Source organism: Camelus bactrianus, chromosome 34 (assembly GCF_048773025.1).
Source record: "Camelus bactrianus isolate YW-2024 breed Bactrian camel chromosome 34, ASM4877302v1, whole genome shotgun sequence".
NCBI classification, from domain to species: domain Eukaryota; kingdom Metazoa; phylum Chordata; class Mammalia; order Artiodactyla; family Camelidae; genus Camelus; species Camelus bactrianus.
In genome coordinates, this window is record NC_133572.1 from 8106186 (window position 1) to 8123940 (window position 17755).

A 17755-nucleotide genomic window follows, 5' to 3' on the forward strand; every position below is an offset into this window, starting at 1 on the left:
ATCCCAAACTCCTAATTTATCCCTGTCCTCCACCTGTTTCTCCTTTGGTAACCGTAAGTTTGTTTTCTATGTCTGTAAGTCTGTTCTGTTTTGTAAATAAGTTCATTTGTCTCATTTTTTTAGATTCCATATGTAAATGATATCATATGATATTTGTCTTTCTCTGTCTGACTTACTTCACTTAGTATAATTAGGTCCATCCATGATGCTGCAAAGGCATTATTTCATTCTTTTTTATGGCTGAGTAATATTCATATATATATACATATATACACACCACATCTTCTTTATCCAGTCATCTGTCGATGGACATTAGGTTGCTTAGGTCTTGGCTATTGTAAATAGTGCTGCTGTGAATTTCGGGGTGCATGTGTCTTTTTGAATTAGAGTGTCTTCTGGATATAAGCCCAGGAGTGGAACTGCTAGATCATAATCCATCTCTGAGCTTTTACCAGGGTGCTCCTCACTGGGAGTCCTCCTTCTTCCTTGTTACCCCACCTAAATTCTGTACAACCCTCAGGGCACGTGATTCCAGCCTCAGTTCAGCCAAAAGTCTTCCCTTGCTATTTGGGCCCTTATTTCTCTCCTTTCCCTTAAAAAACAAAATAAGAGAGATTTCTCTGAGCTAATATCAAATGCTTTCCAAGAAATACTCACTGAAAAAATGGGAAGTACAGTAGAGGGTATATAGTATGGCATGTTTTGTGTAAGAACAATGTATCTTATTGTTACTAAAGGTCACACAGGAAAGGTAAATCAGAGAACAATAAACTTGATGATTTACTCGAGGGAGGGGATGGATGTGATTCAGAAGGGAGTGACACTTCTCTGAGAATAATATTTTCTATATAGTTTGACTTTTGGAGGCATGTTAATCTTCTCCATATTGAAAAATAAAATTAAAACAAGATGGGAAGCCGAATGAATCCAATTGTATTTCAACCACACTGAAGGGGAAAAAGCAAAAGGAAGGACAAATCTAAATAACTCTTGAACACATTGTTTGCCCGTTTACTTTCTGTCTTGGCTGAGACTGAGTGGCAGAGAATTGCAACCAACTCCTGAACTCTTTCTATATATTCTTATTTGTCTGGTGGTAGATGTGTCAAGCAATTTTGAAACTATTTTAGATGTATCGTGTCAATGGGCAAATGAAGAAATGTGTTCATGCTGTTGGGAGTGAGAATTCCCATATGGGAAAAGGACATCAAACTATGGAAATGGGGAAGGCAAGAAGGAACCCTGTAAGGGTGGATTAGAATTAAAGGCATCAGTGTGAACTCATGATTTTATATATATGTTTCCGTACGGATACATATACACACATTTGCATGCATACGTGTACATATATACATACACATGTGCACATAAATATGTATACATGTATATATATTTGTGTGTATATGTGTATTATATTTGTATTTACACGTGTAAGTACATGTATTTTTTTCTAGTTTTGTCTACTGAAAGATCCTAGAAGCAAAGTCTCCCCAGTAGCAATGAGCACCTAGCACTCAAATCTTGGCCTCTAATTCCAAGAGCTTTTCAAAGAAATGGCCAATTCCAAAGGAAGGATCATGTAGGTACGTGATGAACTTGGAACATTTTGCCAGAAAGAAAAGAAATGCTTGGAAAAAAAAAATGATGAGGGACATTCACAAGGACCACCTTGAAGGGATTTCTACTGGTTAAATCATACAATTTGAATACCAAGACAATTAAGTATGGCATTGAATGATAAATGATTGGAAAAAACAGAAATTAATAAGCCCCTACTGAGAAATATATAGGCAGTAGATAAACAAATAAACAAATACATAACATTCTATTTAAAAATTGGGGCTGTATTCTTTAAAAATGTCAATGTCATTGGCAATGTCAATGTCAAAAGGTAGAGAAAAGCTTAAGGGAATTAAGGAGACATGACAACTAAATGCAGTACCTGATCCTAGGCTGGATTTTGTACTGAAGGAGGGAAAAAAACCTAAAAATAAAGGGCTTTATTGAGTCAATTGATATAATTGGAAATCTGATAATTGATTAAATAAAAGTAATGTTCAGTGCTAAATTTACTAAAATTGATAACTGCACTAAAGTTTTGTAAGAAAATATCCTTAATCATAAAAAATAATAAAAGTATTTAGGAGCAAAAGGCCCTGTGTAAGCAATTTATTATCAGAAGGTTTAGAAACATTTATTTATGAGACAGAGAGAAAGAATGGGCTAGAACACACCTGATAAAGCAAATGAGGTAAAACTGTAACAATAGCTAAATTTGGGGAAAGGGTAGATGACTATTCTTTGTATTATTCTTATTTTTGCAGTTTTCCCATGAATTTTAACTTATTTCTGCTCCCCCTACCCCAAATACTAAAAGTGTCTAGAGACTTTTTGTCAGTAGACATTTAGTGACTATGTTCAGGGAATAGATTTGACCTCATGGGCATCGGAGCTGGCATTGGATCCTTTTGGGACCAGGGCTTTTGTCCCCATGTGGCTCCTGGTCTTCATTCTTACTGATCTCTTGTTTATTCTGTTACTGTGTATAAAGGAAAGTGGAACCGAGGTTTCTTCTGGTTCGCCTGGTTTGTTCCCAAGGGGCAAAGAAGAAACCTTACTCATCTCAGAAATCCCCATGGTGCCAGAGGCACAGGTACTTGCTTGGTTATCCTTTGCTGACTTGAAATGGATTGAATGAGCCCAACTTGTTCTAGTAAATAAAACTTTTGTGTGATGGTCTGGAGGAAAACCTCTTCAAAGTCAAGGGGAATAGTCTAGTCAGTGGCATCTCCAAGATCTCTCTTTGTGGATCTGGTGAGAGGGGTGGGTGCAGTGTCTAGCAGATAAAGTGGTTGTGGTAGGCTCAAAAATCCCCCCCCCCCAAAAGAGAATATTCACCTCCTAATTTTTGGAACCTGTGAATGTTACCTAAAATGCCAAAAAAGGACTTTGTAGATATGATAACATTGAGGGTCTTGAGATAAGGAGATAACCATGCATCCTCAGGGTAAGCCCTAAATGCAGTCACGTGTATCCTTATAAGAGGGAGCAGAGGGAGCTTAGACACACAGAAGAGGAGATAACAATGTGGCCATGGAGGCAGAGGCTGGAGTGAAGTCCCACAGGCCAAGGAATGCTGGAAGAGGCAGGGAAGGCGTCTCCCCTGAGCCTCCAGAAGAAGCATGGCACTGCTGACATCTTAATTTTTGCCCAGTGAAACAACTTTCAGACTTTTGGCCTCCAGGAATGCGAGAAAGTAAATTTCTGTTGCTTTAAGCTATCAAGTTTTGTGTCAATTTGTTCGAGGAGCCTTAGGAAACTAACACAGTGGTAGAAACTGAAATTACTTCCACTTCCGTCCTCACTTCTAGCTCATACACTTCCTTTCAGGAAGGTGTGCCCTCGCTGAGCCTTATTGCTTTTAATTTATAACATAGAAAAATAGAATATGTAGGCATAGTGGGAGTAAGGGAGCAAAGGTCTAAAAATACAACCTCTTCATGCAAGGCTTTCCTCCCTCTAATATGTAAAAGTAGATGGTTCCCAACCTTGCCTTCTCTCCCTGATCCATCCAGACATCACAGGCACAACATGATCCAAATCGACTATTTGAATAACCCTACCTCTTGTCTATTTCTTTCTTAAATCAGTGTTTGACTGAGAAAAGATCTAATTCAGAGTTTAAAAAAAATCGAATTGCATGTCCTGATTACTCATACTCTCCTTAATAAAATTTAACGGACTTAAACTCCTCATCATCATTAATTTTGTTCATTGTCTCACTTAATCCCCATAATGCAGCCAGGTAGGTTTATTAATATTATTTTACTGATGAGGATGACCTTGAGGATATGACTTTACAGATGATGACCCATGACTTTCTGATAAGTTACGGCAGGAATACAGTTCTAAGGGAAGTTCTGTGCAAGCAGGAGTGCCACGGCCTGGACACACATTTTGCTGCTGGGGTGACTAACAAGTATGGCAGAAGTTCAGAGATGGAATCTTTATGGAGGGAAACTGAGAATGGACAGGGCTTGCGGAGAGGAATTCCAGTGGAATTTGGAGTTGGCTGAGTCATCAGTGATTCCATCATAACTGCTAGTTTTAAGTGGATAAGTGCTCAAGAAAGTCTGCTCAAGGTTCCAACCATTTCTGGCATCATGTGGCTTTGAGAGTGTCCAGAATAGGAGTTTTCTTAAATGTAGGTCATTTCTAGCTTGGCTTTGAAGATTCCAGACCTTCTGCATTCTCTATTGGGTAAAAGGGTAGAATTTTAACGTTTAGAGGCAATACTGCCCATGTAGCAAAGAACAGTTAAAAATGAGTGGTTAAAAATGCAGCTGATACTTCAGTCTCAAAGCTAATTGCAATATTCTGGCTTTCCTTCTTGATTTAAGTAGTTGCTGATACTGTATAAAGATCATAGAATGGCTTGTAGGTAGCATGCAATTGCAGGGTTAGGGCCAAAACTCTTATGTAAGTCATTGAAACTTTAAATAAATCAATTTCCTCATCTTCAAAATGGGGTTAATAAAACCTTTCCTACTTCATGAGGATGTCATATAGCTAAAATGAGGAAATGTGAACTTTTCAAGAGCTTTGGATTTAAGCAGATCTTGGTTCAAATCTACTTTTTCTGGTTACAGAACTTGGAGCTAGTTTATTCAGAATCTTTCTAGTCTAGTCCTCAGGTTCTGTGTCTGAAGAGTGGAAATAATAACAGGTACTTCATAGGGTCTTGGAGGCAATTACATGAGGTAACAAGTATAAAGCACTATTAAAATGCCAGGCACAGAGTAAGCATATCATTAATGGAAGTTGTTATTACTGAGTCATAATTGACACTCAAGGAATTTACAAGGTTAAAAGGAACTGTCCAGTATCTTAGTAGTAGTAGTAGTGGTAAGTGTAAGGCTTGCAAAATCTAAGCCTGCCTTTGAAATATGCAAACATGTTTTTATTTACTAGCGACCGTGAACAAGGCAAATGTGCTGTTCAAGCAGTTAGCTTTAGACATAGAAGTACAGCCAAACCCAGTGATTTTTCCCCAGTCGAGACATTGTCCGCCTATATTCAGATTTCATGTTCTCCTATGAATCCTGGCATTTTGTGAAGCAGTTTGTTCCACGTGTAACTTGATACCGTCTTCTCTTACTTCCTAAGACTGTAAATTCCTGGAGAATAAAAGTAGCATTTTCTTGTGGCCATAGAGCCTGGTGGGGCTTGGTGAGGACTGCATGGATGTTCAGTATTTTAAGTACTCGCTGGTGCTGGAGCGCAGCAGGAAGGGTTCACGTGCGCACCCAGTGTGATTCTGGGGCGGTGTGTTGGGGGAGTCAGCTGGGAGAAACTAATGATTTGCGGGGATTGGGAGCCTCTCACCCATGAAAGCGCACACGCTTGGCTCCCTGAGTCTTACATCCACAGCAGATGAATGAAAGTAAATTCTGAAGCAAAGCCCAGAGGATTGGTTATGTCTCCTCTTTTCTGAAGTACTGCCTTTTATCAACTTGGACACTAAAGTCGAGGCTCTGACACTCCCTAGCCATGGAACCTGGAGTATGTCATTAAGTCACTTTGAGCCTTGGGATTTTTATTTTTGAAGCGGGGTGATAATATCAGTTCTGTTTGCTTCACGGGGTTGTCCTGAGCACCGAAGAGGAGGCGTACATGAAAGGCCTGTTATGCAGAACTGTGTACACACAGGTACTATTATGATGTCACCCCACTACAGGCATGGGTCTTTATTGGTGGCTTCTTGCCCAGAGATGACAATCAGTTACATATGAAGCACCAAGTACTTCACTGGCTTTCAGGAGGGGTCGCTGTACGGAGCACCTCAGGGGCCGTGCCCCCTCGGAGGCCCTCGTCCTACAGCTCACAGACAGTGCTGTCAGTTTCTCCAGAGCAACCTGGACCCAAACCTGGCTCTCTGGCAGCAGGAGGAGATGTGCACGAATATGTTCCCCCAGCTCCAGCACTCATGTGTCGGCACTGACTCCTCACGGTTCTGCCGGGAGCTGCCTGTGGCTGAGGGCAGGCATTTAGGCAGCAGTTGGCTATTTTGGAGGTTGCTTTTGAGGACTCCGGAACAGGATCTCCTTGTGAGAAGGTAACCAGTCCTCAACTGTTCTGGCTTCTTGGTGCTTCCAGAGTTTTCTATGAAAATTTCTACCCTGATACCTCCCCAGGCCATTCCACATTTTGCTGGACTTCTTCCAGATTCTTTGCTTTAATTCTGGGTGTTGGGTGATCCACTTGTACACGTGGTCCACAGAGCATGAGGCCTGACCTAGCTAATGACAAAGATCAGTTGCTGATGCCTCATAGATCTATCTACATCTCTTCAGGTTACCATGCATCACCTTATTTTTTGAGGAGATTTCCAGAAGGGAGGGGGCCACCTGAGGTTGCTTTTGCCCTCCCGTTGGTAATCATAAGACACGAGTAGAAACAGAGGTATTTGACCCCCTGGAAAAGTCTAGTTTCCCTGCTTACATTTCTCATTGGTTCTGTTCCTTTTTTTTGTTGTTTTTAAAATTCTTTTGTTGTCTTTGTTTTGGGGGGGTAATTAGGTTTATTTATCTATTTAATGGAGATACTGGGGATTGAACCCAGGACATTATGCATGCTAAGCACGTGCTCTATCACCGAGCTACACCCTCCCCCAGCTCTTTTCCTTTTTACAAACTCTTCAAAATGCTCATGGACAAATTCCCTTCCTGCTACTCTCTCTGCTACTCTCTCCATTTCCTCACTTTTACCTGGAGGAAGACGCTTCCAGGGCAATTACAAGCTCTTTTAGAATTTAATCCTGGAATCACTGAACTTCAGAGTTAGAAGGGGTCTTGGAGACATCTGTCCTAAAAGTTTCATGTGGACACAGATGTGACCCTGAGGCTCAAAGAGATGTGGTGATTTAGTTAAAGTCGCACAGCCAAGCCAGGGACGAGGTGACTCTCCGTCACGTGCTTCGTGTCCTCTCCCACTGCATGGGGCTGACATTCCTCTTGCAATAATCGAAGCATCATAAACTAGGGGGAAACTTGAGAGAGCTTCTGCTCTAGCCCTCTGATTGAAGCCGCTTCGACCTGGCATCCCGACGGTATGGAATCTATTTACTTCCTCCCTGAGGTCTTTTGGAAGTCTCATTCTCTCTCTCGCTCTCCTTGCTTTTTTTTGCTTAATTCCTCCCTCCCTATAAACTGTAGTTAAAAATTACTATCTTAGTCCCTAGGCTTGTGATGTATTTTCTTAAAAAAAAAAAAAGCACAAAGCAAAACAAACCGCACTGCAGCAAGATGATTGCTTCTAGAAAACTGTTTTCCATCAGACACGTATGGACACCACACTGGTCCCTGCTCGTCCCTTCTGCTCTTTCCTCTCATTTGTTGTGAACTTAGATTCTTTCACTGAGTTCCCTAGACCCCAAAAGAACACTCTGTTCAGTGAGCCCGGTCTGTCCTCCGCCCTGCGGGCCACATGTCATTGGATTCCAAGCCAAACAGTGTTTTCCTGCCTTTTCCATTCAACACAACATTCCTGGGTTGTTTCCTCTGCTGGCAGGGCACTCACAAATAGAGGAAGACGGAGAAGCCCGTGAAGGCACAGGCTCAATTACCACAGTGGAAATGATGGAAAAGTTGAAACAAAGTGTAATCCTTGTAGCTACAGATCGATCATAGGATTATCTCCAAAAATCTGGTATGTGTAAATTTGAAAATTATGTGCTTGGAAATGTTTTGAAACCTACCCGAGTTATCCGGGAGCCAAGGGGCTGTGTTCCCTCCTTTTGGCGACCAGTCATTTAGACTGAAACCGTGACTCTTTTGGAGACTTTTAAGTGTTACCAGAACAAGTTCATGTGTCTAACACACCAGGAGGCCAAACTGAAACATCAGAGTTTGGGGCAGAGAAAAGTTTATTGCAGGGCCAAGCAAGGAGGAGAGGCAGCTCATGCTCTAAAAAGCTCCAAACTCCCTGATGGTTTTCACAGAACAGTTTTTATAGGCAAAATTGGGGATGAAGGCTGCAGGATGTGTGACTTTCTTCTGATTGGTTAGTGGTGAGGTAATAGGATGGTGTTCCAGGAATCTTGTGCTCAGCCTGAAGTTACCATCCTCCACCTGGGTGGGGGCCTTAGTTCTTGCAGAAGAACTTAAGGTATTGTTATGTACATCCCATGGGGATGAAGCTGGACCCTGCCCCATCCCTGCACTATTGTGTCTTGACTGTTCCTCCCCTGTTTCTGCATCCCCTCCCTTCCCAGATTAGTAACTGTTTGAATCTGCCCTTTGGAACTCAGGGTAGGTCTAGGAGGCTCAAGCCTTTTCTCTGCAAATAAGAAAAGGGGCATGGAGAGGCTTTTGCACCTGGGAGGGCCCCATAGGGACGCTCTTGGTTCCAGTGAGTGTTAGTCTCTGGACAGCTCTAGCTGAAATGAGCTTCCTTGTCTTTGTGTGGATTCTAGGCACTGGGACCTTCCAGCAGGACTGCATCCTTTTTCCCAAAAGAACGGATCTGATATTGGAGGATAGTGCTCCTGTCTTCTGAGTCTTTTCTTCCCCAGGCTAAATCTCTATAGTTCCTTCAGCAGTTCCTCATTTGGTGTCCGTTGCCTGGTCTTCCGGCTCCCGGGCTGCTCTGCGGAAAGAGCTCTACTTTGTATTTGCAGGCAGCCCTCCTCCCTCCCGCCTGTAGCTGTTAGGCCGCTCAACCTGGCCTGACGCGGCAGCTTCTTAGACAGACCCGAGGATCTGACGCTCAGCGGGTATCCTGTTGCGTCCTTGAGCGTCCTTCAATGGCTTTCTTGGACACAGTGGGTAGGCATGCATCAGTGACGAGACCAGAGGTACAGAAGGAGGAGCAAGGGCAGGATATGGGGGCTCCAAGCCCACCTGAGCCGGTCAAGTCTTTTACGAAATGGACAGGATGAAAAAGCTTTGACTGACTTTCTGTCTAGAGCTTAGTTGCCGGACTCAGACCACTTGGGTTCAAATCCTGTCTTGTCTAGCTTGTAAGTTTTTTAATTGTAATTTTTAAATTTTTTGATGTACAATGTCAGTTTCTGGTGTTTATAAGATGTTTAAACTTGAGCAAGTTACTTAATCTCTCTGTGCCTCAGTTTCCTCACCTGGAAAATGGAGATGCATACCACTGCTGTCAGGCTGCAATTCAAGGTGCTGAGGACGGCGCCTAGTGACGTCTCACTGGTGCTGTTATTGTTACGAGTGTTATCACTCCTTCCCCTCTTTTCTTGGTGCTGACGGTCACCCCTGGAGAGCTTTTCTGAAGCAACAAAAACTACAGCACACCCCTCCCGTCCAGCCGTGCTTCAGCCAGGAGGTTCACCTTTGCCCCCAGATTGCAGGTGTCTGTGGGAGGATAATAACGCAGAAAGCCTGTCATTAATCCCTTTCAGGCTCCTGGGGCCTTTCATCCTAAAGAATTCCAAGGCCCTTGAATAAAAGAAGCAAAAACACTCATTAAAATGTGGACATTTGTATGGCAGGTACAAGAACCTAAAATTGCTATCTGAAGTTTTGCTATTCTTATCTAAAATTGTTATCTGAGGTTTCGGCTTTAAGAGCTTATTCTGAGTAATCTTTACATTCCAAAACTCAACCCAGAATCTCCATTCTTTCTTCCCTTGCCTTCTGGCAAACCAGAGACAAGGGCTCTGAGCACTCTTCCCAGCAATGTTTCCTCACTTGAGAGAAGAGGATGGCACAGAACGAAAGGGGAAAAAGGCAGTAACACCAGATTCCTGCAAAATAGCATCACAAAAGGCAAAGAGGACTGGAGCTTTCATCTCCAGGTCTCACAGTTATTTACACCTGATCTGATACCTGCTGCCAGACATAATTGTACTTAACTTATAGCGAGTATTTTGACTTGCCCAAGGTTAGAGTTTCACCTCTTATGCATCAACAACAATGATATATTGGTTTGTGAGATCAGTCCCATTGTTTTGGATTTTTAATTAACTCTGCAGTCCTCTTCAGACAAGGATGTGCTGGAGGTCTGCTCTGGTCTTGGCTCTGGGCAACATGGTCGGCCTGGCTGCCTGCGTGGGAGTGGCTGCATTGTTGAGAAGAAATTTTTCTTTGCTCTTCTAGGTTCTTCTGGTTGGTCTGAGAATGAAATTGACATGAAACAGATAAACAGGAGAAAATGAAACAAAAGTCGAATACATGTATCCATGGGAGAGACCCAGGAAAGCTGAGTAACTCACCAAAATGTTGGCTGAAGCCCTCCCCTTAAACACCATCTCCAGCTGAAGACAAAAGAGAATGTTGGAGGTAGTGGTTTGGGATTTCCAAGGGGAGAGAAGCAATTCACATGGAATTAGAAAAACAAATGTTTGGTAAATGAATGCTCGCTGGGCTTTGCAGAGACAGTGGGACACAGAGTGAACTCTGATCTCAGGTCCTGCTAAGTTTTCCCTGCCACACCTAGCCCATATTCTTTTTTAAAATTATTTAAATTATTTTTATTTTTTATTTCTTTTTATTGAAGTATAGTTGATAAATACCTAATCCCATAGTCTTTGCAGATACCTCTGGTGATAGGTCTCCTCCAGAAACAAGCCCTCTATCTAAATTCTCTTAGGCAGTTAAGGGGAAGGTCAATGTTCCCAAGACTTCGGTTTCCTAAAAACAGTCAGCCTAAATTAATCCTCAGGCCAACGAGGCACATTTTGGGGTGGCACATTTTGCTACCTTGCAGCATAGTGAGTAATTTATCACAGGCACAGCTGTGGAAGGCTGCCTTTCAGTCCATTCACTAGCCTTCACGTTGCAAACCCCTCACGCTCTGGTGAAAGAAAGAGATGGTAAAATTCCATTTCCTGATGGCCCATGTGAATAGTCTGTGTGTCATCTGCCTAGGGATACCTGAACCTACCCAGAAGATTAGGATCTGTTAATCTGGTGGATCTCATTGCAGCACAGACTTTCAAAGACCTGTGTCCTCATCTCCAGTGGCAACAGATGCCTGGGTCCCTGTTGCCCCCTCCCCTACACATGGCTGGTGGGATGGAGTTAGCATTTGATGAAGTGGTCTGTTGTCTCTGTCCCTGCCCTCTTAGGTTTGGTGGCATATTCTTATCCCTAATTTCCGGTTTATTTAGGGAAAAGGAAAGAGAGAAGTGAACTAACATTCAGTGAATGCTTATCATGAATCAGACACATTACACACATGGTTTCACTTAATTTCACAGGTTGTAAAGTTACCTGAGAATATTGTCTTTTGATTTTGTTTTGTGTTTTGTTTTTAAATCCAAGTTAAAGAACATGGTGGGCGATACGTGTTTTAGACTAGAACATAGGAGATCAAGAGACAGGAAGATTCTCTTTGTAACCTCTTCAATTCTTTCTACTCACAGGTGATGAAAATGTGGATATGTCAGATTCTAACTCGGATAGATTTCCACATTTGGGCCCTTTTGGGGAGGGCAAATCCTCATTTGCAGATTTGTGAAATGATAGATTCATATTACTTTGTGGTCTTTTGTACCCAATGGCAGTAGAATTTTGGATTTGTACAGGTGGCTCTGTAGAAACAGCGCAGCATCTTAGCATAACTCATTGAGATAACATTTTCAGCACTTGGTAAATGATGTGTTTGAGATGCATGGCTCTTAGTGTTTGAGGTCATGACCAAGGCACCTCTGCCCACCTTGCAGGACAAGTATCTTGGAGAAAATAAACTGCCTGGATACCCTGAACATATATAATGATGACAGTAGCATAATAACTATTTGTACTATCAGCTTAATTTTGGTTTTTATTGCTTTGGTCTTGCTTTTGCTCATAAGAGTTATTGCTTGCTGACCATGATAGCTCAGAACTTAATTCCATTAATTAATATCTTTTTTGAATAGATGACATGCTTTGTGGCTCAGAGATCCCAGGAACAGGGTAAAGATGTGGCTTCTGAGATTTGACCCAGCCTGTTTCCTGTGGGTGGGCAGATGGCCTGTTCCACATGATGAGCTGCTAGAAAGAACTGCTATGAATTACCGCATTCTGCTTCGCATCTATAAATACGTAAGTCTGTGCTTAATAATATATTTGATGCAAATATGCAATGAACACATGAACTAAATGAGCCTTTCAGATAAGTTCAATGGGCTTACCATCCCACAGACAGTTTTTATCAGCCTGCCCTCTCTCAAGGCTAGAAAGCCTGTATCACAGAGACAGTAAAACTTATTAAAAACAATTAACATTCTTTCCTATTGACTTTTCTTAAGCTTCTCCTGGTAATAGGTAGGTAGAATGATGACACATGAGACTCATCAATTTACAGGTATTTACTGGGCATCTTATCATAAAGCTAAGTGTAGATACGTGATCCAGAAGAGGTGGGAGATATCATCCCCACCCTCCAACACGAATAATCAAGTCTGGGAGTGAAAAATAACAATCAAGAAGTAAGTGTGAAAGTGTTTGACAGTGTGTATACATTGTATGAGTAACCTCTGTCCTGGAGTACGTGGAAAGGTCATCACGGAGGTGAAGAAATGAGCTGGGATTTGAAAAAGTTGTAGAATTTGCATTAGGAATAATGACGTTAATGGCTCATATTAGCATTTGCAATGAGTTCTTTTTATGATCCCTGTACCACCTCTCTGAGTGGAGGTGGAAGGGAGGAATAGAATTTGTTGAGTTAATATGCTAAGTGGACCAGATGACACCTGCATGTGATGTGGATTTCATTACAGAAAAAGAATCTTTAAAAAACATTTTATTTATGTATTTATTTTACAGTATCATATATTTTAAATTGAAATATTATCGAATATAAATTGAATATTATATGTTATAGGTATACAGTATAGTGATTCATACATGTTTAAAGGTTATACTCCATTTATAGTTATTATAAAATATTGGCTATATTCCCCATGTTGTACAGTACATCCTTGCAGCGTATTTTATACCTGATAGTCTGTCCCTCTTACTCCTCCACCTCCATCCTGCCCCTCCCCCTTCCTTCTCCCCACTGGTAACCGCTATTTCTTTCTCTACATCTACCTGTGAGTCTGTTTTTTCAGAAAAAGAATCTTGAGTTTAGGGATCCCAAATCTTTTATAATAGGGGGTAAGCCTTCTTGATTTTTGTTCCAAAGGGAGACTCTATCTTCCAAGGCTGTTTTTCGTACCATTGTCTTTGAAAAGATAAATCTGGAACAAAGTGTAGTCAGTGCCTCTCACGAGACATGCAAACTTAGGAGACGCCCAGGGAGAGTTGTCTCCCAGAAGCGTCTCAAGGGTACCCCGCTGGTGAGCGTCAGGGCGAGGATTAGAAGCAAAGCTGCCAAGATCCTTGTAGTGACCGCACTTGTTCCCTGTCCGAGGTACCAGACTCAGATTTGTCCCAACACCTGGTCCTCGTCCTATTTGGAGAGCTTTGTTGCTGGTCTGGCTCACATAATGCTCCTGCATCAGTGATTGAGCTTCTTCTTTGTCCCTCGGAGCCAAGTCCCAGTCTTGGGCTCCACTGTGGTGGTGTTTCTTGCCTTGTTCCTCATGGCTGAAGTGCCTGCTCTGGAACTCCACCCAGTTCCACAGCCCCAGGGATTCGCCTGCCACTTCCTGGGCCACTCTTGGCCAGCATCATGTCTGGATCTCTGTGTCTTCTATTCCGCTGTTCTTGGTCCAGTTGTCACAGTTGCAAGAGCTCCTTGACAGTGACCTGCCTGCCAAGACCTTTATCCTGTCACTCTCTCTACCGAGGCTACTCCGAAGACCCAGTTGGACCTGAGGTCTCCTCTCCTATAACGCCTCTTGTGTGTGTGCTCCGTGTGTGACCCTGCTCAGTGTGTTTTGTTTCTGGGTCATCATCCAGTTGCTTGCTTGATTTCATTCCAGTGAGAGAGGGAGGGGGTGTTGGGGAGATCAAGGATGAACAACATGAGCAGAGTGCTGCAGGCGGGTGGTGGTACTGGGCTAGCCCAGAGGCCAGTCTGATTAGAGCCAAGGGGAAGAGTGGCACGGAAGAGACTCTGGATGACAGGCTGAGGAACACCAGTGAAATCATAAAGCGTCACGAGACTTCGCGGTACCGTGTGCAGACTGATGGAGAGAGCATGGATTTGGGGATCTAACAGACCTGGGTTTGCATCCTGGATCTGCTACGTACTAGAGCATGACCTTGGAACTTTTGCTCTGTGTCTGAGTTTCTCATCTGTAACACCTATGTCATGGGGCTGTGATGAGAGTTGTTGATAACATACGTACAACACCTAGCACCGTGACTTCAGTTTGCAAATGCTCAACAAATGGCAGCTGCTATACATCTATCATTATGGAATGTTTACCCGAGATACAACTTAGAGCTTATTTAATCTAATCCTCTTATTTTATTTTAATTAATGAATTGATTAAACTGAAGTGTAGTTGATTTACTATAATGTGTTAGTTTCAGGTGTATAGTGATTCAGTATTTTTGCAGATTATAGTCTATTATTACAAGATAATGGGTATAATTCCCTGTGCTCTACAGTATATCCCTGCTGCTGATCTATTTTAATTATAGTATTTTGTATGATCTAACCCTCTTATTTTAGACACAGGAAAAAAATGAAGCATAGAGCGCTCAGAACAGTGACCCGTTTGCCCTGCCTTGCCAGCTAGTGACAGCATCTTACTCACTGGACACTTATTATTCATCACCAGAGCCTGAGAGTGTGCAGTCTGACATTTGTCACTCGGTGTCTGTGCTGCAAGCAGCTAGGAGCGTCTTCTGGAAACACAGCCTGTGGGTTTGATTCTGGCTCACCCTGTGCTGGCAAACTTTCCTTCCTTGGCTGTAGACGATCTAGATGTAAACCAGTGAAGTGCTCCTGTGACATAGCCAGCCTCCTGACGCTTGAGTCTCACCACCTCCCTCCCATTGCTCAAAACTGCCGCCACTTAGAGCCACTTCGTCCAGCTAACCCCTACTCGTTTTATAGGGCTCAGCTTAGGCACCACTTTCTCCGTGGAGCCTTCCCGGATGCACCAGCGAGGCGAGGTGGCCTGTCACATGCTCCCGTGGAGGAGAACACGGGGTTCATGTTCCGTATGACATCCCCAGCACCCGCCGTTCCTGCTGGGTGATCTCTGTAAGTGCAGGAGTTGGTTGGCCTTGTTTTCTGGGACATCTTGGTGGAGAGTAGATGTTTACTGAATGTTGGTTAAATGATGAAATAAAGTTTGCTAATGGCAGTCATCGTTCTAGAATTTTGGAGTTGCTGCTTGGAATGTAAAAACTACTCTAATGTTGGGAAGATAATAGTCTTAGAATAAGGGAGAGTTTTTCCCAAGAAAGGCGGTTGGAAAAGTGATAGTGATATGTATATATTTGTGTAATATGTATTATATGTACACACACACAAGCACATTGCATTGCCATTACTTTTGCCATTTCATCTTGCAGTGACACTTCATCATGGACTTACTTGGCCTGAGGACTGGCATTTGCAAACTGCTGTGCTAAAAGTCACAGCCATTAATTAACTGTAGCAATTTTCATTGCTCCACATTGCTGAGGGAAGCAAATTTCACAGTCCCAATGGTTTTCATGACCAGTGCACCAAGTATACATCCATCTTTTATTTCCTCCTGGTCCAGTGTTCACCCCTAATTCTACTTTTCCTTTTTCTTAATGAAAACCCCACCTTGACACGGTGGCTTACTTAGTTCCTGCGGCCATGCACCGTGTCCAGATGGGAGGTAGCAGCAGGTGCAGAAAAGGGCCCCTCCTCTGGGAAGTGTCATTCAACCAGAAGAGAACATGCCCTTCTAGCAGCTGAAATCTCTTCCTGGATTTGTGGTGTCCTCACATGGGCCTGATCCTGCCCCAGGGTGAGAACAAGGAAAGTGTGCTTAGCAAATGGGCCACAGGGACACCATGTCCAGTGGTGCCAGCTGCCCCCTGCCAGGGATTCCCAGCTGAGGGACCAAGCCATGCATCCAGATGGGGCCTGGCTCTGCTAGGGAGACAAGGCCACGTGTTTGTATGTCACACAGAGGTGAAAGGCTGGAGGTGATGGTGAGTCAGTGGGTCCATGGAGTGTCTTGGTTTCGGGGATGTGGGCTTTGCAGTCAGGGAGACATGGGGGTAGAGCTCTGCTCCGCCACTTTGTGACTTTAGGCAGGTTTGTAAGCCTCAGTTTCCTTATCTGTAAAATAAGGATAATGACAATGTCTATTTCATGAGGTTGTTGGGAGGATTAAATGAGACAGTGCAGGCAGAAGGCTCAGCAGAGTGGCAGGGCCGTGTCTCGTGCCTCCTAAATGCTGCCTCCGTGATCATCGGCAGGGCCGTCCAGGAAGTGCTCGGGGACAGAGAACTCTCATTGTCTTTGCTCTCTTCTCTCTACCTCACTGCCCTCTCCCAACCCCTGGCACCCCTTGATGTCCCCATCATTCTTGTTCGCTAAAACCAGAAACCCAGATACTATCCTAGCAGCCTCTCTCTTCCCACCTCACCTCTACCATCTAAGAAAGTCTATCAGTCCTGCCGACTCAGTCTCCATTCGCACTGCTCTTCCTCCTGCTGCTTGGCCAAGAACAGCGTAATTCCTCTCTTAGGTGATGGCAGCGGCCACCAGGCTGAATCCCATTCCCAACCTTTCAGAAGTGCAAATCTGAGCTCAGGGACTCTTGCTTAAGACTATCTCTGTTTACATGCGAGATAAAATCCAAAGTTCTTTGGGACTAATTATGGCTCTGCAGGACTTGGCCTGTCTCTTCCTGCTCCTACCCCTGTTCCTGTGTCCCAGAGACACGACCCCCTCTGTGCACGCTCAACAGCCTAATGGGGTTTTCTATCTCTGAGCCTTAAACACGTTCCCCCTTTCTGGAATGCTAATGAGGAGGAGGAGGGGGACGAAGCAGAGGAGGAGGGTAAGAAGAATAACAGCCTCCACATCCTGGGAATTTACAGTGCCATCCTCAGTGCTCAGTGCTTTACATTCACTGTCTGCCTTTCCCCTACCCATCAAATATAATTATGGTAATTTTAAAAGTATCTTTGTATTTATTCACATGAGTGCTTCCTGTGTCATCCAGAGGGCTTGACTTTGCCGGATTCTCTTACCTATAGGAGGAGCATGTGTGGTAGCCAGTGTGGAACCTCCTACTCACTTTTTTGCCTTTTAAATAGACTTTATTTTTTAGAGCAATTTTAGGTTTATAGCAAAATTGAGTGGAAGGGACAGAGAGTTCCCATATATTCCTGCTTCCCCTTTACAGTCTCCCCCACTATCAATGGCCCACACCAGAATGGGACATGTATTATAATTGATAAACCAACCTGGGTATATATCACCTGGAGTCCATACTTTACATTAGGGTTCATTCTTGGTGATGTGCACTCTGTGAGTTTTGACACATGTACAATGACATGTATCCACTACTGTAGAATCACACAGTATAGTTTCACTGCCCTAAAAGATCCTGTGTGTTCTGCCTATTCATCCTTCCCTGCTACCAACCTCTGGCAATCTTTTTACTCTCTCTATATTTACCATATCCAGTATATCATATATCATACATATCATATCCAGTATCATATCATATCATACACATCATATCCAGTATATCGTATTGTATCATACAGCATGTAGGATTTTCAGGTTGGCTTCTTTCATTTAGTGATATGCATTTAAAGTTCCTCTATGTCTTTTCATAGCTTGATAGCTCATTTCTTTTTAGCACTGCGTAATATTCTGTTTTCTGGACGTACCACAGTTGGTTTAT

At 43.1% G+C, this 17755-nt stretch overlaps 1 long non-coding RNA gene across 3 annotated transcripts in view; it reads left to right on the forward strand.

Annotated features, from left to right (window-relative positions):
* Positions 1-17755, forward strand: part of LOC123614449 (uncharacterized) — a 74307-nt gene that overhangs the window by 2490 nt on the left and 54062 nt on the right. The window contains exons 1-4 of one of the 3 annotated variants that reach the window (XR_012503989.1): positions 5103-7707; positions 10122-10304; positions 11888-12053; positions 14578-16011. This is a non-coding gene — a long non-coding RNA (uncharacterized LOC123614449). Of the gene's footprint in view, positions 1-5102; positions 7708-10121; positions 10305-11887; positions 12054-14577; positions 16012-17755 lie in introns of those variants that run through there. The other 2 variants (XR_012503987.1, XR_012503988.1) reach the window with 2 other exon arrangements.